The 23,665-nt window shown below is 42.7% G+C and overlaps 2 long non-coding RNA genes across 3 annotated transcripts; one reads left to right on the forward strand and one right to left on the reverse strand.

The window, feature by feature from the left end:
* Positions 1–62: 62 nt before the first annotated feature.
* On the forward strand, positions 63–21,466 carry LOC116704304 (uncharacterized). 2 transcript variants are annotated; one of them, XR_004335650.1, is made up of 5 exons: positions 63–376; positions 786–826; positions 933–986; positions 1,439–1,500; positions 17,556–21,466. It is a non-coding gene; the product is annotated as an uncharacterized LOC116704304 (long non-coding RNA). The 2 variants fall into 2 exon arrangements; XR_004335651.1 differs by lacking the exon at positions 786–826.
* Positions 11,035–16,199, reverse strand: LOC116704303 (uncharacterized). The gene is made up of 3 exons (XR_004335649.1): positions 16,189–16,199; positions 15,328–15,333; positions 11,035–11,155 (listed from the first exon to the last, which is right to left on the reverse strand). It is a non-coding gene; the product is annotated as an uncharacterized LOC116704303 (long non-coding RNA).
* Positions 21,467–23,665: the final 2,199 nt, after the last annotated feature.

A 23,665-nucleotide genomic window follows, 5' to 3' on the forward strand; every position in this document is an offset into this window, starting at 1 on the left:
GACCGTATAACTAGCTAAAGGTGAAACGGTCAACCTACTGTACTAACACTGTGTTAACACGTTAGCTAACGCTACCTAACACTTTATGTCGCGTTTGTTTATTCCGCGCAGCTGAAATAAATTGACCTAAAATACGCTAGCTTAACTGCTTCGTGGCTCATAACTTCATATTAAATGGACATGAGAGTGCTACATGGATGAAAGAGAAGGAATGGTGTCGATCTTCTCAACTAGCGTTAGTTAGTTAGCTAGATAACTAGCTAATCAGCTAGCTAACCTAACTCTCGGCAGCTAACTAACGCTAAGCTAATATATTAGCGTATTACCAAAAATGTCGAGTTCTTCCTAAAATAAATAGCTAACGTTAGCTATAGAGGTGAGTGAGTCTGAAATGTTTTCAAACTCAACTTTAACGTCATGTTAGCCAAAATAAAGATAGCAATTTAGTCTGTCACTGGAGTCCTGAAAAATTTTCAGGCCGAAAATCAATACTCAGTCAAAATTATTATTTCTTTTTTTTATCAGTCATTATTGCTAAGGACTTCTTGATATGATAACGTATCTAATATTTAGCTAGCTTGTCATTGTGTGCTGCTCTTTTTGAGGGTTTGTTTCTGGATAGAAAAACAGAACGTTGCTGATAGAGGTTATGGCATTTTATAGTAATTGTTTCTCATGTTGTAGCAAGCTAGCCCCTTGTATGGCGTCTAATACCAAAGGCAGTTGCGCATGAAATGCTTTCTCTTTCAATCTCTTAGCTAACTTAAACACATATTGTTTGACAGTTTTAGAATATCCCATCTTTTCTGTTGACTGTCCAAACAAGGTGGGTACAATTCTGTGATCATATTTTTCACAGATACTGTAGGTGTCCCTGTTTCCATGTTTGTACTTACTTTTAATCCTTCTGCTTGTTGTCATGCTTCCACCAGAGGACAGTGTTGCTCTAAAAACACCAGACTCTGCAGCCATGTTGGGATCAACAGGTATAGTTAATACGGTGTTACACAGTTGATGATTGAACATGATTCAGATGCTTAGGCTGTTAACGGTGCTGTTCAATATATTACAGCAGAATTGATGATATTGACGAGAATGCTGTTATGTGTTATTTTTTTTTCCGTCCATGTGTTTTTTTTTTCATTTTAATATTTCAATTTACTTTTGGTTACCGTGAGGAAATATTATCACAACTTCACACACGTTCTGTGAAGACAACAGACAATAAACCAGAACTATTACTGGTGTTTAATGAAATGTTTATCCACGTTTATTTATACAGTTTAATCTGTTTTATGAATTCATGATTTTTTTTTAATTTATTCTTTACAATTATGTACTGTACATTGTAGAAAAAATAACTTTTGTTCACTAACAGTATTCTGTGTGTGTGTGTGTGTGTCTGTGTGTGTGTGTGTGTGTGTGTGTGTTTTATCAGCTCTCAATTCCCTGGGCCTTGCTGTTAACTCTCATCCTGCTTCCAGGACGGAATCATTTTTTGTGAGTATAACCGACCAAGTATGATTAGTTTATCAAACGTGCATATGTGTTTCATGAGAGAGAGAGAGAGTCCAAAAAAATGAAGGAAAAAAGTGGTATGATTAATTTACCAGCATTCCGCAGGGTCAAGGAAATTGATGCAGGATAATTGGGCACATAGGGAATCCTTGGCAATTTGTGCTTTCAGACTCTACTTGAGAAATTAGATGTCAGTGCAAATGTGAAATTGCTCCTCAATGTTCTCAAAGATTCTATAAAAATTTAAACATAAATCTCAAGTATTTCCAGCAAAGGGAATCTTTCCTTTTTTTGGTGCCAACTTAAAATGAAGCCCTGTGAAAATGATCTGAATGAAGTGAAAATGTATGGGGGGGGAGACATTCAAGCTTGTGTAAAGTTGGGGCTGCACTCCGAGGAGGATGTGTAAAGTTGGGGCTGCACTCCGAGGAGGATGTGGTGGCTCTTGCTCTCGGTAAAATCCTCATGCAAGAATTCATTAGATTCTTTTTGACAGGAAGTAAAGTTTGAATTCATCTGAAGTTGTGTAATTATAATATTCAAGATGTGTACACTTATAACACAACATATAACTCAAGACGATGCGGTATAGCCTACATTTTTCTTTCTTTTTTTACTTGGGTTGTCAGTGTTGAACTTAGAAGGTACAAACGTACGACGTGTGTTCATATGGATGAAAATGACACGGGAGTGAATAATGGATATAAATGAGCATACGTTCGTCAAGTCTGGGAGGCCACTGATTGATAAAGTTGCTATGGATGTTTTAGTTTGAAAGAAGTAGGAAACCTTTTCTTTTGAAAAGCATCCAGACACTAATATACTATTTTTAATAAATTCAGTGGTCATTAAGTACATTTGATCAATTTAGCTTCAATTATAAGCATTACTGAAAATTAATAAATCATCGTCATCATCGCCGAGTGTGATCAAGACTTGTGTGAAATTTTATATTCATGCAAGATCAAGATAAACTGATCACTTAAAAGTCTCGCTCCAAACTCCTAGTTATATTTAAATGTTAGTGTTTATTCCTCATGGACACACAGTGCAAAAGAAAATGCTAAACAAGAATATTTTTGGTAAGCATACTACATACTGAAACTCTGGAAAACGGCTTCATTTGTCCTCATTAAAAGCTTAAAAGTCCATGAATAAATAATCATTAAAGTGGATACTTTTTTTTTTTTCTTCTTCTTCTTTTTTTTCTTCTTTTTTTTCTTCGGCCTTATGCAAAATAAGACTCACTGACTAAATAAATATGCTCCATAAAGGCTGTTTAGAAACGCGCCCTCCCCCCTCTACTTCCACATTTAGATAGCTGACATGCACCTAAAGATCAGCTCCTACATTGGCTGTTGGTTTTGGAGAGAAAAATTGGACCTCCGAGAGTCAACTTAATGCAATTAAGTGAGGATGATGAGTCCTCTCACTCTGTGCTGCTTGAATCAGTAAGCAAGGCAGAATCCAAACTTAAAGGCAACAAGAAAAGAAAAGAGAGATGAGCGTGCTCAGACGAGTCCCAGCGGTTTAATTATTTTAATTATCTCTCCTCTTTCAGCTTTCCTAAAAAAGAGGCCATTAAAGGATGCCCGTTTGGGTTAATCTGATTAAAAAAACAAGATGGAGGGAGAGATGAAAGGCTGCAGATGTCAGTGCTAATCAGGGGAGTTAAAACTGCTATTTGTGAACTGGGACGGTTGTTAAAGTGGGTAGAAAGTGTGTGCAGTGAGTGTTTTTCTTTAAATACGTTTTTCCTCACTTCAAAACACCTCCTTCCTGCAGCCTCTGTTGATAAACTCCCTCTCATGCATCTCCTCAAACTAACGCCATGTTTGATTCTCCGCCGCGCTCTGTAACTGTGCTGGCAGCAGGTCAGGCAAACACAGCGCGACTGGAGAGAAACATTAAAAGTTTAAGTTTAGTCCCTGCTGATATGTTTTCTATTTTTTGTAAAGTAAGAGATGCCATTTGAGGAAGTGATAAAAGCAGCATTCACAATTAGAAAGACCAGAGTGAATATTTCTTAGATTTTGCAGAGAGACGGCAAAATAATGCACATCGATTTACCCATCTCTGCATTTTCATTCTGAGGAAAAAGATCCCCATTAACTGTTTCTTATATCAATTTTATCAGTCCTTAAGGTGTTATTTTCTTAAAACTAGTAAAAAAAAAGTTTTCTCTGCAGATTAACTCCTCTCACGCATTTTCTAAAACTAGATTTCTTTCTTGTTCCAATATGCGCAAAGGTCGAGGGCAATAGAGTTGAGGCAGTGTAACTCAAAGTCCAGCAAGTACAATACACATGCAGTCATAGAATGGTCTTTCAATTCTACAGTTTTTCAGTTATTAACACAGGGCAGTAAACAGATGGTTTGGTAATGCGTTCTGGAGTGTTTTAGGAAACAGATGGACATTTCTGTGGTTGCTAAAACATGTTTAAATATTCTCACTGCCCTGGTAGAGTTTTCCACTCAAAAAAATAATTTAACAAAAATGTGTAATGTTTTTTTTTTCAAATCAGTTTAAGATTGAACTGACTTGATAAGATAGAGATGATTTTTGCAATGCAATTATTTAAGGTGGTTACAAGAAGCCGTATGTATCTACTTTATATTATTCAGCAGGCCAAATGCAACACTGTCAACTGTGATAATGCAAGGAGTTGGTAAAGTTCCTCTGACTGCAGAGCTTGACATTTGTTCAGGCAAGAATGAGCACAAAACCAGCACAGGTGTTGAGCCACAGCATGGCGAGAGAGGAGGGGAAAGGAGAGGGGAAAAAACAAAACAAAGATCTACTTTCAAACTAAATCAAGCAGAAGGAATGTCCTGAGTGTGTACAGAGATGGACGTGAGCCCATACAATATTAAAGCACCATGTCTGGCAATGCCAACCGTGCCACTCCTCTCCGCGGCTCCCGCCCTCCTGGCTTCCCGGCCATCGGCTCTTCCCTCAAGGTGACACTTCAAAGCGGGCACGCAGACGTGGCAGGCCTGGCTGTCGGCATGGAGCCAGCCCCCCCACCCACCCCGTCTTTCTCTCCCGCCCACCACCCATTCTACCCCGCCACCCCCACCACCACCACCTCAAAGACACAGCTCCTACCCCTGCTGGGCCAGGTCAGCGCGAGATCCACACCGCTCGCCACCTCGGGAGCCGCTGTCAAAAAACTCTTCTCCACAAGCTTAATTAATAACGGGCCATTCCTAATGCAAGCCCTCTGAATCTGCAGCCTGTTTCCCTCCGATCCTATTGGTGAGTTCTGAGGCCTCGACAGAAGGCAGACAACGAGAGGAGGGCTGGTTGGGGATGCATCCAAATCATTTGAATTTCGATGATTCACATGCATTATTCTCCCCGCTTTATAACCTATTTTCTGTGTTGTACTGTGTGTGTGTCTGCCTGCCTGTCTGTCTGGGTGTTTTTTATTTATTTATTTTTTTAAAGATGTCTCTCTTCTGCAGATGATTGGAGACACTCGAACCAAAGAATATAGGGCTGCTGTCCTCGGCCTGTCTGACAGGTGGGGTAGGAAAAAACTAAATGTGCACACATACACACAGCCAGTCTGCATCAGCTGGGTCCAGGGCCTGTAATCACCTCTCAAACCTTGAGGGAGAATTTTACACAGCGTGCCGTGATCGATATTTGCCGATCCGTCTGCCCGTATCAACCTCAAATAAAAGCAGAGAGCAGGAGACAAGGCAGCACAGGCAGGTCGTGGGGAGGTCTGCGGCACCCCGTTTGATGTCTGTGAAAGCGCTCATCAGTGTGTAGGATCGGCCTCATCGCAGCATGCCGGGTCACCGCCGCCTCACCCCGAGCAGTGCACGGCTGATTGTCTCGCTGTCGGGGCGAGTGGGGTTGTTGTTTTTCGAGGTGAGAGGACGGATCTCTTCCGGCAAGCTGGGCTTCGTTTTTTTAATAGGGCCCCTGCTCCGGCACCTCGCAGGCTCGCTCAGGCCGACATGCTGATGATGAGGAGGGAAACTCACTCCTCCTCCTCCTGCCATTCCTCAGCTCATGTTGTTACTGTATTTTTATTCACCGCATGTGCTCCTCTGTCTTGTCCATTGCATGCTTGATGGACTGAGTGGGGGGAAAAGTGCAGGCTAAACAACCCTGTGCCACGAGAAGCAGTGTTTAAATGGTACACGGCTCGGAAACATAAGGTCTGCAAGCGAGCTCAGCCACGAGAGCATTGCGGCATTTAGGGCAAGGAGCTGTTTGCGTTAGCTGACACACTGATATAATTAGGTCGTAATAAATAAGAAAGGCAACGGGGAGCGAGGGCGTGTCTCAACAGTGGCCATTAGAGAAACCACAGAGGTTGCATTTTATGAAAAAAAAAAAGTCACCTGTCTTTTTCACACACACTTACTCAGTGTCCTACTTACAGAGTCCTTATGAGTGTTGTTCTAAACCCCCAGAAGCCCTGGCCCTTAAAGTGAGCTAACTGGGGTGGTTGTAGGCTCAAACCAACCTTAATTAGTACACTTACTGCACAGCGAGGGCAAGTAGGAAGGCAAGCCTCTGCACTGCAGTTTCCCTCAGATTAAGCCTCTTTTAGACAAGGCTGTAACCTCCCACAATGATGCGGTAATTAACTTCATTAGCTTTTGATTCTCTTTTAGTTTTGGCAAAGTGGGTGAAGCTTAGTTTTGGCCTCCGTTGAGATAAGAGTCACAGAAATCGGTTAATCTTGTGTTTTATCTCCACCAATGTTGCTGTATTTTACTCGTGCTACCTGCTGTTCATCTTGGCGACATGCATGTGCATGAGCGGGTTGTAATGAGTCAGGCATCGGGGTTTTAATAAGCAGAGCTTTACCCACAGATCCTTCTGTGATTTGCATCCATGTCGGACATGAGGCGGAAAGCGGGGTGATTGATTTGTGGCTCGTCCCATATTGGAGAGAGAGAGAGAGGGAGAGAGAGAGACAGGAAGTCCAAAGATTTATTATCAAGCTCAGTGACAAAGGGAGGAAGAGAGTGTGCATATGTTAATCCTCTGGCTGAACGATGATCAAGACTGGAACAAGCTGAGCCCTGCTGATCGCTTCGGGGCAAACATTGCTGTCCAAGCAGCTGGGAAAGTGTGCAGACGAGGAGTAAACAGATAGTTAGAAAAATCGATAGTTGAGGTTTGGGCTGTGGCTTGGTCTGAAGGTCAGAGGAGGCTGGTGTCTGCGGCGCATGGAGGGAAGTCTGGAAACCATGGGCGCTTTTAAGCCAATTTAAGAGAAGTGATGTGTTTACAGCTGAGTTGTGTCCAGGCATGAAGGAAGTTCAAGCTGAGGTTATTGCTGTTTTGGTCAGCTCGGTGATAAAAAAAACAAAAAAAACCCACCATGAATAAAACCTAGTTCTGGCTCAGACTCAAACATCTAAGGATTTGATTCATGGGTAGTGGCAAGGCTATGTGTTTGGAACGAGGACCTTGCATCTGCTTATTTGGGTTTCAAAGGAAGAAGGATTTCCTTTTTAGTTTCAAAACCCCCTGCATGGCATGCGTTTGTTTGTTATCTGTTGTCCCACCTTCTTCTCTAGACTGACCCAAAGTATTCCCACAAGGCCTCTACCTCAGGTACCCACGCTGGCTAGCTGCTTTGGGAATTTGTGGCATCCCTGTGATCCAGTCCTCAAGGCTCATTTTTGGTTTCGAATTTTGCATTTTCCATCGTCAAAAACACCAGATTCTCCTATATGTCCTCATGTAAATATTGTAGAAAGTCGAGTACTTCTGTTTCATCCAAGCAGTCACCTCAAAGCTTCATAATTTACAATAGCTGTTGACAAATAAAAATATCTGTCATGGTTCTATTCATTAGGAATTCATTTCTTTGTTTGCCTATAGCTGAATAATTAAGATGACTTAGCTTTTTACCCCCAAGCTTTGGCGTCTTTTGACTTCCTCCACTTCTGAAGCGGATTGTTTTTGTGATTAGTCACTTTGTTTAATCTGGTAATGATGGCATCCCCTCAGGCTAAATGCCTGATTTGTGCTTACCAGTTTATTTATTCATTTGTACTTTTGACGTGTTAATCTGCATAAACGGCGCAGAGCTCCACCGGGTCCCTCGAACGCCTCTCTGCACCTGTCAATTACAACAAATCTGAGACACCTGGAAGCAGCCACCCTGGACTCCGCACCCTGATCGGGTTAGAAGTCTGCCTGTCAATCAACCCTGATCTACCCTGCCCTGTCAGGGAGATATTGATATTCAGCCCTTCATCTCTACTTCAAGACCGCAGCATTAATTGATCAGAACTGCTGCTAATTATGATTGATGGGAGAATGTGCAGTATGGCATAGAAACAATTTTTTTTTTTTTTTTTTTAGATTATTTTTTTGGGGCATGTTAGGCCTTTATTTCTATAGGATAGCGGAAGACATGAAATGGGAGAGAGATTGGGAATGACATGCAGCAAAAGGCCGAAATTCGGAGTTTAACCTGGTGAATTTGGATGCAATCTGATAAAGGTAGGAGGTAGTTTATTATGTAGTTCGTTATTGGGGGATCAGTGATTTGATCATCTCCTGTCCACTTGTCAGAAGTGTCCTTGAGCAAGGCCTGAACCAAAAAAAACGGCTGGTGATGGTTGTGGGTGTGTGTGTGTGTGTGTGTTTGGGTGTGTGTGTACACCAGGGAAGGTTGTGGGGACAGAAATGTTTCTTCTACCTCACAATGAACCAAAATCTAATCCGTTATTCTTTGGCCCAAACTTAACACCAAATTGCACAATATGTTGAGTAGCTTTAAAGAGGCTACCGAACAAGCAGACATACATGACCAAAAACAGAACCTCCTGTGTGTTATTACTGACCACGACACATAGTCTGGACAGTTTGCAGCAAGAAACTATTCATATGTTTTGACCCAGGAATAGTTGAACTTATTAAACCCGGAGAGTTGACAACAGACCAAATGTCAAAAGGAACCGCCTGACCTCTTATTGCAGCCTGGCCATTAGCAAATCCTCTGGTATGTTGTCGGACAGTCGGAGACCTATAATATACTGCAGCATGGCTTAGTTATCCCTACAGCAGGCCTCGGGTTGTCTGATGCAAATGAAACAAATAGGAAATATCAACAATCTCTGAGTAATTGCGTCTGATAAAAAATGCTTGGGGTGGTGGTGCCAGACCCGCCTCCCGCAGACGCAGGGAAGTTATCTCTCATTACCCGGACTGTGATAAAGTACACCGACTTCGCCATCAAGCAAAAGCAATGCATTCAGCTCTGTCTAATAAAGGCTGCTGCCTACCACGCACTTGCTCCTGAAATCCATTTGCTACAGTTTGTTGCAGAGGAGAAATATTGTTACTGGCTGAAGTGATTAATTTTCTCTCTCTGTGCTTTGACGCTTGTCTCCCTAGTTAAAAATTCCTGCATACGGTATGAAGTGTAGATGTTTTATTCATTGTAAAACTTAATTTATATACAAGCAAGGATGTACACTTTGGGAAGATTTTACACTAACCACCCCCACAGTACATTTTAAAAGTAGAGTCTGTTGCAATTCTTCGTCAGTGTACTGGGGATTACTATATCAGCCAGTTTTCAACAGCAACTTCTCTTTATGTGTTTTATGCTGCGCTATTATTCAAGACCTCAGTCCTTCTATCTGCCACCTGAGTGTCAGGAGTTAGGACGAGCTCTAATTCAATCTGCCATGCAAAACAGCTGTTTGGCTCGAAGAAATCTGAATAATAAAGAGGATGACACGACGGCAGTCGCTGCGAGCACAGCGGGGGAGCCACACTCCACAAACCAAAAACATGAGACTAGATTATGAGGAATGGATGAGGGTGGTTTCATGGCAAAGATGAGCCACTTTTCTGGGCTGCTGGGGAAACTTGTATTCTGTGGAGATTTGAAAAAATATTCCAAAAAGTAGATGTGGGTGTCTCGAGTTACATTTGGAAAAGGTCAGCTGAAAGACGGTGCTAACGTTTTATTTTGCATGTTTGAGCCCTTTCAAAAAAGTAGACATATGTGAAAAAAAGAAAAATGTCTTCTGAATGATGCATTAAGTTGAGTTCCATACTGTACTGAAATGAATGGAATACAATAGCTACCTGGAACATTAAAAAGAAACAGAATAAATATGTATATTTGTAAGCTTTGGAAAATGTTGGACTGCTATGCAAAGCATTAGGCATGCAAAATGATATTAACAATAATTGTTCTGCTCAACCTTTCCAAATTCTTCTGAAAATGCTTTGAAAAGATGATCCTTTTTTGGTGACAGATGACATTTCTGTGAACTTTGAGATCCGCATGTTGCCCATGCAGATGAAAGAATCATCAGCAATTCAGAAAAAAAAATCTTCGCTTCTCAACTAGGGTTAATGCTTGTGGCAGTGCACTGACGTCAACAGCTGTTCTCAAACAAGCCCTTTGATGACTCGTTGACAGCGGAAGCTTCCGATTGCCACTTTCACTAACTGGGGAAATGTCAGCATCTGCGCTCAACGGAGGCTGATCACAGTCCCTCTACAGCTCCCGCCCGCTGGAACGTGGCAGTGATGAAATAGCTCTAGTGTTAATGGATGTGAGAGCAATCTTGACCCGCCACAAAGAGCAGGCTCTCTGTCTCCATTAAAAAGGGCCTTTACTTTGGTCTGGATCAGAGCCTGGGCTCTGTCTGTGCCACGGGGAGTAGCCAGACAAAGGTAATTGTGCGCCCCCTCTGCCCCTCCACCTCCACGTCAAGACTCAGGGGAGCGCATGTGGAGGACGGGGGTTTTTGAAATAGAGAGAAAACACACACAGACAAGTAATGATTAGGTTATTAGCACTGAAGTGACTAATTACCTAATTGTACTGTCAAAAGGGGGAGCAGGAGGAGGGAGCTGGGCTGCAAGGTGAGAAGAAGATAGGGGAGCAGAGGTGGAGTGTTTGGAGAGAATCCCCAGACTGGGCTGCAGGGTTGGGTCCCTCACTGCGTCTCTCTTTTCCTGCGGCATCCCCCCAGCCTGCTGTTCGGGTCCTGGTGACATCTGCTCGTACCATGGCGTGTCCTCCCTCTCCCCCTCAGAGGCCGGAGTCACCCCCTACTCCCCCCCACACACACCCCTGCATGCCTCCCCGTGCAGATGTTGCAGTCCCTGGGTCCTGCCTGCGTGGAGAGAGTCAGGCCCGTTTGATGTGTGATGAAACAGAATCAAGCGAGCCACTCGGGGGCTCAGGGAGCAAAGGCGGTAGAGCGGGTGAGGAAGGGTATGGTACCAGAAAAGGAGGGGGGGAGGGGGTGTAGGGTTGTACTGGGAGGAAGGTGATGTTGGGATAAGTCTCATTACAATATCAATAGGCTCGTTCAAAATGAACTGCGCCTCGCCTGTAGAGTAGAGGAGAGCAGGCGCCAGCAGCCGGGGGCGGTGACAAAAATCTGCGGTAAAGTCGGACAGGTTCCAGCCGATTCCTGCAGCCTTCAGGCTGAACAGGAAGTGACATAACCCCTGTGGTCCGATTCCGATTTAATAAAATGTTATCAGGCCTATATATTAGCTTGTACACAGTCTCCAGTTGTTTTAATTGTGACAAAGTAGCTCTCAAAATGCTCCACATGCTATCTGTTGCTGATTTTAATTAACAACAGACTGTAGATGATCTGTAATCTGAACAGACTACTAAACGTTACTATCAGCCACACAAAATGTGTTCTGTACAGACTAAGCCAAAGTTAGCTGTTAAAATCCCACCGATTCAAACGTCATGTTCAGTCGATTCTGAACCATTCAGCTGTTAAATCAGTTGAGTGGCCAGCGTTTCCCAGCATGCCCGGGGTCCGCCTGGGTCTTGCAGTTGGTGAAAAGAAACTGCGCTGCCTGCATCTCAGAACTGCGGCCGCCTTGATCTCGTGAGGTTGTCGCTACCTACGTGTGCATGACGTCAGAGCAAGTCGGGATCAAGTCGGACACAAATCTAACCGGCACGCATTGGGCGGTGATCGCCGGTGATTGATTATGCACACACCTGGCTCATCTCAAACGAGCCTATTCACAGGCCCGGCACAGTGCACAGGGTTGGAATGGCTGTGCGCTGGAGGTCAAAAATCTCAGGAGGAGGATGGGAAGGAAAAGAGAAGGAAACAAGGAGATCAGAGGAGAAATGACAGAGAAGGGAGGAGAAGTGAACACATGAGGAAGAAAGAGGAAACAAATTCAAGGAAAGGGAAGTAGATAAGAAGAAGCAAGAAAAGAGCTAACGAAAGTAGAAGGGAAAAAGGAAATGAAGAGGAAACAAAAGGGCAAGAGAAAATAGCTGAGAGAAGGGCAATAAGGAAACCAGAAGAGAGGAAAGAGGAGGCAAGATGAAAAAACACAAAGAAGATGAGAGAAAAAGAAACAAGAGCAGGCAAGAGAAGAGGAAGAAAGGTAATGAGGAAAAAGGATAGAAAAATTGGATGAGACAAACACTAATGAGCTATAATGACTAGAGGAAGGGAACAAAGATGGCAAGCAAGAGCAAGGCAAAGGAAAGAAAACCTAGAGCTGAGGTGGAAAGTAAATGAAATGAGAGAAAACAAGGAAAGAAGAGGAAACAAAACGTAGAAGAGGAAAGTGGTTGACAGGCGACGGAGTGAGCAGAGGAAACCACAGGGAAAGAGAAGGAAGCAAGAGAGAAGGACATGAAGTTAAAGGATGAGAAAGAGGTAACAGAGAAGAGAGCAGAAAAATTAGAGTAGAGCAGGGGATATAATTTAAAAAAATAAAAGGGGAGAAGAGGAAAGTACATGAGAAGTGACATGAGACAAGAACAGAAGACCAGAGGAGAGGAAATAACAGAAAAGAGGAAAGCGAAGACGAGGAAATATATACATGAAGTAGATGAGAGGAAAGAAAATGAGATGAAAATAGACTAAACAAAAAGGGAAAGAAAGAAAATCAGAGAAATTGTGGTAAGATGAGAGGAAGCAAGAGTAGAGGAGCTGATTGCAGCTTTCTCTCATGTCTCCCTCTCTTTCTTCCTCCAACATGGCTTCCTTTCCTCGTCTCTCTGCTCTGCGTTCCTCTATATTCCCTCATTTACTCATGCATCTCTGCCTAATCTCGCTCCCTGTGCACTATGTTAATTATTGTTGTGAAAGAACGGAAAGTTAATGACGACAACGACGAGAAAGATGATGATGCTGATGCGGATATGATTACCACTTAGTGCGGCCAGTGCCGTGCCACATAGAGAAAAGTTTAACGGGAGGAAGTGGGTGAAGAAGTGCTAACAGGGGATCAGGTGAAGCGATGGATAGGTTAGCAGTTAAAGATCAAAGTGAAAAACAAAGGCGGATTTCAAACGGGCCCAGAGAGCTTGGCAACAGACCCGCGGCTCCTCTGATAATACTTAGATCTATAAATGTTTCTTTTTTTATTTATTTATTTTCTTATTTATTTTTAAAATTATTCATCGCCATAATAATTTGGGCCTAACAAGCACTTGAGGGAGACGGCTTCCTTTTGCATCTCTCTCCCCCATTTCTTTAGTTCCCCGCTCCGTGGTGCTGGGAGCTCGGGGATTTGGGGGCAGTATTAGAGAGAATTTCTTTTATTTGCTGCTAATGAATGATATGCATGATACTATTTTCTTTTTTCTTGTGTACTTTGTGGGGGTAACTGCGAGGATTGGGGCAGGAGCTGGAGAATTGCACTCTTTTTCAAGGCTTTGTTCATTTAACCCTCTTCTCGCATTCCGAGAGATGGCACAAGGTTGTTATCATCACTTTGCCAGATTTCCAATTCAAATGTGCAATCATACTTCACTTGACACCAGTGATATGGCATGGTTTGACTTTGTTTTTCTATTTTCAGTAGCGCGGTATGTTTATGAAATATGGGTTAACTGGTCTGTAGATACAGGAGAGGCACAGCAGGTCTGTAAACATCTCTGCCATCGAGAGAAATAACTGCACATTTATTGTTCTTGATTGTTAAAAGGATTCCAACAGTTTTTTTAATGCCAATATAGTGCAAACCAGAACAATTTACTTATCATAATGGTGGGCAGACAAAGTACCGTTTTATTAATCTTCCATGTGAAGTTAACTCATATACATATTTTACAAAACATACCTCTTTTAATGTCACACTGTAAAGTGATGAATTGATCAACCAATCACAACACACATGTTCACACTGAGCAAGTCCCCTGCAGTTTATCACAAATCTTTTGAATATGTATTAAATTGATCCTTTCCAGCCTCTGAAGAGCCTCTCCAAGTTGTTTGTCAGTTTTCCGGCATTTTCACACACACCTGATACAACTCCTTGAGAAACCTAAATTCAAGAGCACAAACCTTTTGAATTAATCTGCTTTTACACTGCAAAAATTGTTCATCTTGATGCGTATGTTGCTACAAAATAATTGTCTCTTTCTTTGCTTTTTTGTTGGTTTGTTTTTATTGTGGAAAAACTGCTGTTGTAATAAGTGAATTTCCTCATTGTGGGATGAATAACTTATTATATAATCTAATCTAAAAGTGCATTACATTTACAAAAAAAACTAAAACTAGAGACTCTTTCTTTGTCTACCGCAATTATGTAAACAGATCATATATAATTCTTGTAATTATTTCTTTTTTTTGGCGAACATAATGCACATACTTTGGTCTCATATTCTAGTTATTGTCTAATGCACACCTGTTACAAAGGTGAAGTAGTGAACAATAACTGATAACTTATTCATCTCACAGTTTAATACAATTGCCGTGCAGGTTTTCATGTTTCCAGAATATTCTAGTAACGTTTGTTAATAGAAACAAGAAAAAAAAGAAAATAGGGCAAATCAATGCGCTCCTGTCCACATCTATCTTGAATCAATTTTATATTATATGTAATATATCTATAGATATCTATTGGAACCAGGAACTAAAATCTTGTTAAAGACAGTTTTAGGAGCGCATAACAAACCAAATGACGTGTTAAATTCCATACTTTTGCAATGTATTCTCCTGCTGCAAATATATAAAGTATTTATTAAGCTGTTTGTGCAAAGGTGTTGCTATTCGCTGGGGAAAGTCTGACCTTCACGCCTCTGTGCAGGAAATAATGAAAATACCTTTTAAAGTGTTGTCTCGGTAGACATTTTGACACACACAAACACACACACACACACACACACACATAGCAACATACTGTATATTTTGCCTGCAGTGATGGCTGCAGTACTATATTCTAAACAGCAGAACACATCAGTGTGCTCTGTGCCGGCGTAAAAATAGCCTGATTATGACCTCCCTTCTGACTGGGGAAAGCTACCCCTCCTTGGCTGTCCCACTCCTCCTCCTCCTCCTTCTTCTTCTCCTTCTTCTTTGGTGTGATGTGTGCGTCAACCCAGGCCCCTGAAAAACTTTGAAGTTGCCTCTCTGCCACCTTCTGTCTAAATCTGCAGCTTCAGATGGGAGTTGATGGAGGCGCTATTGTCTCCCTTTGGAGCTCTCTGCAGGAGAGGATGTGTGATGAATGTTTGAGCAGCAGTGATAAAGCTGCACTTTTCCCATGCTGAGAGTCATGCCAGAGGCTTCACACGCCTCACCGGTCAGGAGGGAAGACTCTAGGCCGGGCCGCCCTGATCTTTGCCTTCTACAGTGGGCTATATGGATGGGGCTTCTGGGAGCTTTGGGGTTAAAGGTTGACCGTGTAAGTACAGAGAAACTCCATAACACAGCTGAGGGAAAAGCCTTGTGTGTGTTGATGCTCAGATTCACATTGATGCCTGGCACAAAACAAACTTTGTACTAATATGTGTGAAGGCAGAGATCTTGTGTTCAACCCTGTAAATGAGCATTAATTTATAAACGTCATACTTCAGTCTTCTCCACGTTGCATGAACGAGTTTAACTTTTAATCTGGCAGCAGAGATGTTGACACAGGCTTTCGTCTGAATTTAAAACTACCGCCAATTGACTCGGAGCAATGCGGTGAAAGATATCACTCAGATGCAACTTGAAGATGTTAAATCTTGGTCTTTGTTTGTTTCTGCACAGTTTGTTGCTCCCCAAACCCTGAACTTCTGTGCAGAGGGAGGGGACTCAGGGTGGGGGGTTGATGGCAAGCCAGATGGGGAGGTCCTCCTCTGCCTCAGTCTGTCAGCCCACCTGACTGCTGCTGTGGCAGGCCTGCCCAAGGCAAGACCACAGGCTAGGGCCTCCTGTGGGCCTCCAGCAGGCTCCAGCCAGCCTCCCTGAGCCCATTAGAGCACCCTTCCTACCACCTCTGCCCGGAAGGCCCCCACCTAGCCCTGCAGCCCTGGGCCCCAAGATGCCATCGTTCTCCGTCCTGCTCTGTGCTGAAATAACTCTATTGTTTTCCACTGTTTGCCATGTTGTGTCTGTAATAGGAGTGGGTTGGGGGCATGTTTTTGTCTTTATTTACTGCTGCCTTTGCTTGCCTTGTCCTCAGGCTGCAAGGTTTCAAATCAGGCTTGTGAGAGGCTTTGGCTTCCAGAGGTGAGAGAGTATTTTTAGGGAACAAATCCCATGAAGGCCTTTTTACAGTTACTGCACTAATGTGGTGTGACTGTCAAAGCTTCCCACTTGTGTCTGCCGTTCTCCTGAACGGACCCACATGGAGATTTGTCGGAGCACTTAACCTGGATTCACTTTGTCTTAAAGCACAGACATAAGCGGGGAGTATTTCTGTTGTATATTTCTCTATCTGGTTCTTACATCTCTGACTTAATGAGATTGTCTCTGAAGCCGCTGAGATTCTCAGAGGCAAGGTGAGTTGGGGGGAAAATGATCAGATCTGGATATCCTGGGATTCTGTTTGAGTCTTTTTGATCTAAATAAAACTACAGGGTGCAGAACTGACCCTGCATGTGAATCAGACCCGGCGACTTTGCATTCGAGCTTCAGAAATACCAGGAGAGCAAATTCATGTTCAACCCCAGTTGTGGATGCAATTTGTGAACGTGAGCTTCTGAAGCGTGCTGTAATGGTTCAATTTATAATTAATAATATTTGATATGCCAGATTGCCATAAACTTGGGGAATAAAAATGTGGGTGTGTTGGGGTTTGAGATTTTTTTTTTTTTAAAGCATTAAGTATTTATGATACTTGATGGATATATAAACTGTGGTAAATCCATTGCCTTGAATATTGATTATCCCTAATTAAAAATGCAGTTTGAATAAGGTTAGCAGCTTTCTCTGGTCAGCCTCGCTGTGTTTTACAACATTCATATTATTATTTTTAATTCCTGACCTCCTTGTGGTGTATCCCTGCTTGCGGTTCAGTGTACCAATTAGCTGTAGAGCTCTTTAACGAGCAAGTCATTAGTTCTAATTAGGATGTGGTTAACTGTGATGCATTAAAAGGCAAAACCCAACATGTTGAAGGATGGCGGTGTTGCCACTAAGCCCGACAGGAAGCAGCTGTTGACTTTCCAGATAGGGTCACGCTATAAACAAATAGTCCCCTGAGCACAGCGAGATGATTGGACAACTACTCGTACAAAATGAATGAAAGCTCAAAATTAAAAAAAAAAAAAGTTAAAAATGAATGGTGATTAAAGTGTGTCTTTGGAAAGGAATGGTATTGCCTGTGTCTATGTTTAATTTTTTTGGACATACTATTGGGTATATCTAAACATGTGTAGGACCACAAAATGAACCTTTTGTTTAACCCTGAGTCCTAAAAGTTAGACAGAAACATGATGCTACCCAGATTACAGTTTTTTTTGATCAACATTATAAGTGTCAAAAAGTGTTCATACTTAAATATAAATTGGTCGACAAACACATGTTTTTACGGGTGTATTCAGGACTGGACAGTGGCAGTAGCTCAAGGTGTGTGGAGAGGTGCCAGTTCACCTCCTGGGCACTGCCAAGGTGCCCATGAGCAAGGCACCAAAGCCCTAACTGCTCAGTGTACCTGTCCATGGGCAGCACAGCCGACTCACTCTGACCTCCCTCCATTTTGTGCATCTATAGGTCCTGGATCATGTGTGTGTATTTCGGGTCTGTGTAGGTTGTCTGTAACTGTAACAACAGAGTGTAAAAATGTAATTACTCTTGTCTTCTGTTTCTCAAAGCATCGGGATCTTGGTTAAAAAAGCCAACAGTGACAAACTCCACACTCAGAGGACCGAGGCTGACCGGGGAGCGAACACTGGACCTTTTTGCTGTGAGGCAACAGTGCTCTCCACCCAGTGAGTTTGCTATCTTGTACCACCGTTCAACCCAACCATCTCCATAAGATTTCTTTGTGGTTAAAGAACGTAGCACTTCCAGGACTGAAAATGATATTTAGCATAACTCATGCAACAGTTGCTTTTCCTCCTAAATGTATCAGGCCAAACCATTTAGTAGTATATGAATGTCATTTTTAGGAGACAGCTTTGTGTCAGTTCTGCCTTTTTCTATACATACCTGATTGATTCCAAACAAGGTCAGCACAAATGACAATTTAGTAATTTGAAGAAGAAAAAAACACCCGTTAGGAAAACAATTGTTTTTTTCAATCCCACCTCCATGGTCAACGTCTAGTCTTTTTTTTTTTTATCACTTTGGGGTAAGATCGTGGTCATTGATAAAAGAGAACAAAGTGGACTGTAGGGAGGAGACGGGAAGGTTGGATGCTGGAATGTAGTCAATGAACGACAACAACACAGGCAAACTGCACAAGCATCGTTAAATAGTCGTCGTGTGATTAAAATCGCCACCGTAGTCCCATGTCACAGTCACATGTCACAGTCACATGTTACAGTCACATGTTTAAAATGAGCACCGTGCGGCTGCATTGCGGCGTTAAATAGAACTCTCATATGTTGATTTGGGGGTCATTGGCAATCAACCTATTTTTTGTTAGTTAGTTTTTTTGTTTATTTATTTTTGATTTAAATGAATGAAACCCTGCAAACTATTCACAGACGTACATATGCTTTAACTATTGATAACTTTCAAATCCATAACTTATTAGGACCATACATCGCTTGTGTCTGTGTCAGTACATGATAATCTCAATTTCTCTCACCAGGGCCCACCTTCTCCTCCACACACTGTCTTGTCAGCTGCTCATATTGTTTGCCTTCTTCTAAAATATTAGAAACACCCAAACCAATCAGAAAACACACAAAAGGACTGCATACATTGGTGTACCTCCATTATTTCTGAGACCAGGAAATGCAGAAGGCGAGTCTCATCCGGATATTCCGTCCCATAGTCGAGCGATCGTTTCAACCCCGTGAAATTTGTTCATGTTTGGTGTGCTTGACAAAGTGCGGTGTGTGCACCTGTAGCAAACACTGGTTGTTTCAAGAGTTTGAACTAACAACCGGTGTTTTAGTTTTCCGTAGAGGACAGTGGACCCTACCTTGCACCCGGCGCGTCTCTTTGCAATTTTAAGATCAACGCAGTTGTTAATTTCCCGTCCTGCGCCCAAGTCGTTTAAATAGTAAATACACATCTGTGTGCCCATGGGCGTGCTGGTCTTACAGGGAGGTGTGTTCAGATGCATTCTTGGTGTATTGCTATCTTGAGGCAGAGGGAAGTGATTGCGCCATTGACCAAAAAAACCCCGGTCGGAAGTCAATAGCGCAGCATTTCATTATTTTAACAGCGCATCAGTAAAATGCGCCTAGGCTTATGAACAGCGCTCGCACACTATACTTGTTACACACACACACACAAGGAAGCGCAGCAGCAAAAACACAAAAAGATTACATATAAAAATATGGCTATGCAAATCCGCCATCATAACAGCAATGCGCCAAGGTACAAACGCATCTGGCTTTGAAAGGGAATGGGAGATGACACTCTGATTGATTTATTACATTTTACGCCCCAAAACACACCTATGATTAATTGAGACTCTAAGTACAACCTTTTTGAATCATGCGGCCAACGCATGGACCCTTTTCTCTGCCGTTAAACTAGCAAAAGTGGATTTGGACACGCCCTAAGTCACCGCCGTGCACTCATTTAAATGGGCCCAGTGTGTCTGAGGTCACAAGCAGTAATTTCTTGTACTTTACTTTTGTGATAAAACCTTCTTGCATATGCAAAATCCCTGAGTGTATTGAATTGAGCCAGTGTGTTTAATTGCTTAGGAATGTAAAATAATTTTTTCTTCTTTCAGAAGTTCCATATTCTCATTTAAAAAATTTCATTTGCTAAATGAGCCGACTCTAAACCATTGTTTATTGATGTTCTTGTCAGCTTCCACATGCTTGGCAGTGTGCAGATACCTTTTATTTTTCTGGCGGTTAAGGTAAAGTTTTTACAACAGGTTACTTAAATGCAACATTCTTCAACACCAGAAGAAGTTTACCTGATGAACAAATTAAACATTTGTGTGACTATAAAGCCTTCTGAAACACTTACAATACATTTCACAAACCTTAAAGGAAGCTGTTCAGTACATATCTGAAGTTCTACCTAAAGTAAAAAATATTTGGCACACAGCTGTTTTTGCTAATGTGTACGAGGGAGGAGGCGGGGGAGGATGATGGCAGGGCGTCGGGGTGTTTCTGAGGATATGCAGGTGCATAGCGAACGTGACAGAAAGGTACGCAGCCCGAAAACAGACAGAATGCGGAATGAAACACGGGGAGAAAAGATAAAGAGGAATAAGGAAATCATTGAGCGTGACTCGTAAGTGGGAGTCGCGGGGCTCGGCATAAATCGTCGTAGATTACGGAGACTGTGGAGATCTTTTGACTTGTGTTCCTCCTCTTCCTGCCTTCTGTTTGACATAAGAGTGAATGAGGTAATCCACTGTGCTCAGGGGTACACAGGCTCTGCTCCCATCCGGGCTTTGAACCTTTTGCTCACCTCATGCTCGGTCTCTGGTGTGTCGTGGTATAGTGGAGCATGTCAGACAAAGAAATTAAAGATGGCAGTTTACAGGGAAACACTCGGCTCTTTGGGTAACGCGTCTCTAAGAAGAACCTGACAAATTGATTTAAAAGGATGAAATACATTCCCCAACCCACAAACGTTTTTTTCCCCTCACCTTTTAAAATGTATTTACCTCCCTGTCTGTTCCCGTTTTGGCACTTTGGGAACAAGTGCATACTTTGTGCACTTTTGTGCCTGTTTGCTTGGTTGCATTTATGTTCTCATTCATTTTTCATACTCTTAATAGCACTTCCTTGCAGCTATTGCTATCAATCTGGGGGGTTGTTTGCATGTGAGATTATATACGTGAGTGCATACGATATGTGTGTGTTTTGAAAGTGCTCTGCTCAACTGTTCTTTTGTTGATCACAGCTGTCCCACATTAGGGATCAGCTGCTATTCCCCAGGCAGTAAAGGGTTTTCAGAGGCCCTGCTAATTGGCTGTAATCTCCTTTTTAAACTTGAAAGCCAGCGAGCCTCCAGCTTCGCAGTTTACAAGCAATTAATGCAAGGAACACCAATATTGCTGGTCACGACTGGTGTATATCTGTTCCCTCTTCCTGCGGCTCCCTCCTATCTGATCTCACGTCCGTCTCAGAGGCGAATTGACTCCTCCTGCTTCTCGGGCCCTGGTGTAAACAGCTACTCAGTAGTTGGGCCTTCTGGGGAAGAGGCGCGGCGGAGGGATTTGGTCTGAGTCTTGAAGTGTCCGTGGGGATGATGGCAGGGTTTGGGGATCGGAAGGGTTCCTTCTTAGGCGCTGATGAAATAATAATGCATGGAGTTGGCGAGGCTGAAATTTGCACATGAAAATCCTCTCCCTTCGCGCTCCTTGCATCTAATGTGCCGCCGATGACAATCCCTGCCTCTCACAGTTTATATGCAAATGAGTTCTCTCAGCTTCCTCCTCCTCCTCAGAGAGTCGCCCAGCCGAGCTAGTGAGAGCCAGATAGACAGAGATATAAAGTGAAGGAGACAGAGTGGGGCTTTTTTGTTGTGTTTTGTTTGTGTTTGTCTTGTTTATTTTTAAAAGGATTTTAAAAGATGATAATATATTTTAATTTTTCCCTTTGTTTTTTTCAATTTTTTTCCCCTGAAAGGCAATATGTAGATTCTCTTTATAGTTTGAAATGTCAGACTTTTCTTTTGTGTTTAATTGGAACATAATGCCGGTAGTCTAAATAAAGTGTTTGTCTGAAGTGTGAAATGGTTGTATAACGGCAAAATCTTTTTTTTTTCTCTCCAACAAACAAGACTCGTCCTCCCCTCAAGAGTCTTTCCCACTTGGCTGTCTGATTATTCTCTTTCAATATAAATACTGTTTCCCCTCCATGACCTCTGCTCTGTCTGGGTCCCTTCTTTTTTCCTCCACAAGCCTCCTGCTCAGCCGGCCTTGTTGGGTTTAATATCATATCACCAGGAACTCCAAGCTACTAGCTATACATCAGGGTAAATGGAAACAGAAGAACAATTCGGTCCATGCTAAAAAAAAAAGGACAAATCTGTACAGAGGGGGGAGAGGAGAGGGGCTTCATGTCAGCCCGCTCTCCTCAGTCACGGCCAGTTAGTTAAAGCAAACGCAGGCGGACCCTGGAGAGAACGCAGGGCGGCGGTGAGTGCCAATCACGGCCGAGCCCTGGGCATTCCCCGATACAGCTCGCCTTGAGCAACTTTTTATTAATTTAATAAACATCCCACAGAGACGGAGCAGTGTGGACTTCAGCACAGCTCGGGCCTAATGAGATGTGCTACTCACACACATACATAGTCACACCAAATGTGCACACACTCTTTCTAAAAACACACCAAGCATGCCGCCCAGAGGACGGAGCGTTCAAGAGCCGGTTCACCTAAACAACAAGAATTATATTTTCCCATTTTGGACTCTAGCCAGTAGTTTGGTTTGGTTTTAAGTTTGGAGATATCATGTTCTGAGATTTCTACCTCCACCCCAACACACTAAAAGGGAATGGAAATTTTATTTGTGGTGCTCATAGACTTTGACATGAAACCTGAGAACTGGACTACACTGTCACGGAGTTGTGACCAATGAAGAACAAGCCTTTACCACGGTAGAGCATGTGACCAACCTATGAACCTACAGAAACTGAGGGAGAGACGTCTTCGCTCAGCTAACAAGAATTAATATGTGATGATATGTGGAAAGCGCCACGCATTGTCATTAATGACAGAAGCATGCCAAGAAGAGTTTCTTAAAAAGAGCTTAAAATTTGAACAAGCAGGCGCCTGGATAGCTCACCTGCAGGCATCCATATGTAGAGTTTTACTTATTGACACTGCGGCCGCAGGTTTGACTCCGCACTGTGGCCCTTAGCTGCATGTCATTCCCCCTTTCATATCTTCAGACGTCTTATATACATAAAGGCCTAAAATGCTCCGCGAAAAAACATACATTAAAAAAATCTGAACAAGCATTCAATACCAACTTTTGATACGTGTTGTTTTTCATTAATCAAAGTATTGAGGTTGAATGTCCAGACTTACTTTTCCAGAAAGTGTCCTGTTTACTCAGGAGAATCCATAACCCAGTGCAGGGAACACTTCCCTGGAACTACCAAAGAAATAGCCCTTTTGAAAATTGTATTTATTTTCTTATTATTCTGTAGATTATCCAGAGTGCCATTGTTTTTAGAAATAGATGTTGCTTTTACATTTTTAAATGCCCTATATACATAAATATTTGTCAGTGCTTTGATGAAACCCCATTCACTTCCATTCTATTGGAGAGTATGCAGAAATGTTAGAGGTGGATGTCTCAAAACTCAGGCAAACAAAACCACAACTATCTCCAAGTGAGATACCACCAGATAAGTGAGAAAATATATAGTTTTTGTAATTAGGGTGCACCGACCCTTTAAACTGGCACGCCATCTTTGAAATAAACTCACTTCTCTTCGGCCCACAAAACACTCCTCCGTCTTGAGTTCATTATGATTCTGCGGGCAGAGCGGCAATGCACCAGGGGTCCGACTCAGAGCACAAAACATTATGAAAATAATAATGATCTTACTTTCCCGCTTGTTTCTTCCTGCCCCGGCTGCTTATGGCGAGCGTTAGTGTCGATGGGAGTCATTAGAAGGGTCGGGCTGACCAGGGGAGCAGCAGGAGGACAGACTTCGGTACGCTAACAACCACAACCATCATCATCATACTATCGCCACGCTTACCTGCTGCTCCGGGGAGACACTACCTCCTGTCAAACAGCGGAAGGACCCCGGTTCACCTGCAATGCAAAGTTGTGTGTGTGTAAATATATGTGACTGCATCTGCCTGTGTGTGTGTG

Source organism: Etheostoma spectabile, chromosome 16 (assembly GCF_008692095.1).
Source record: "Etheostoma spectabile isolate EspeVRDwgs_2016 chromosome 16, UIUC_Espe_1.0, whole genome shotgun sequence".
Classification (NCBI taxonomy): Eukaryota; Metazoa; Chordata; class Actinopteri; order Perciformes; family Percidae; genus Etheostoma; species Etheostoma spectabile.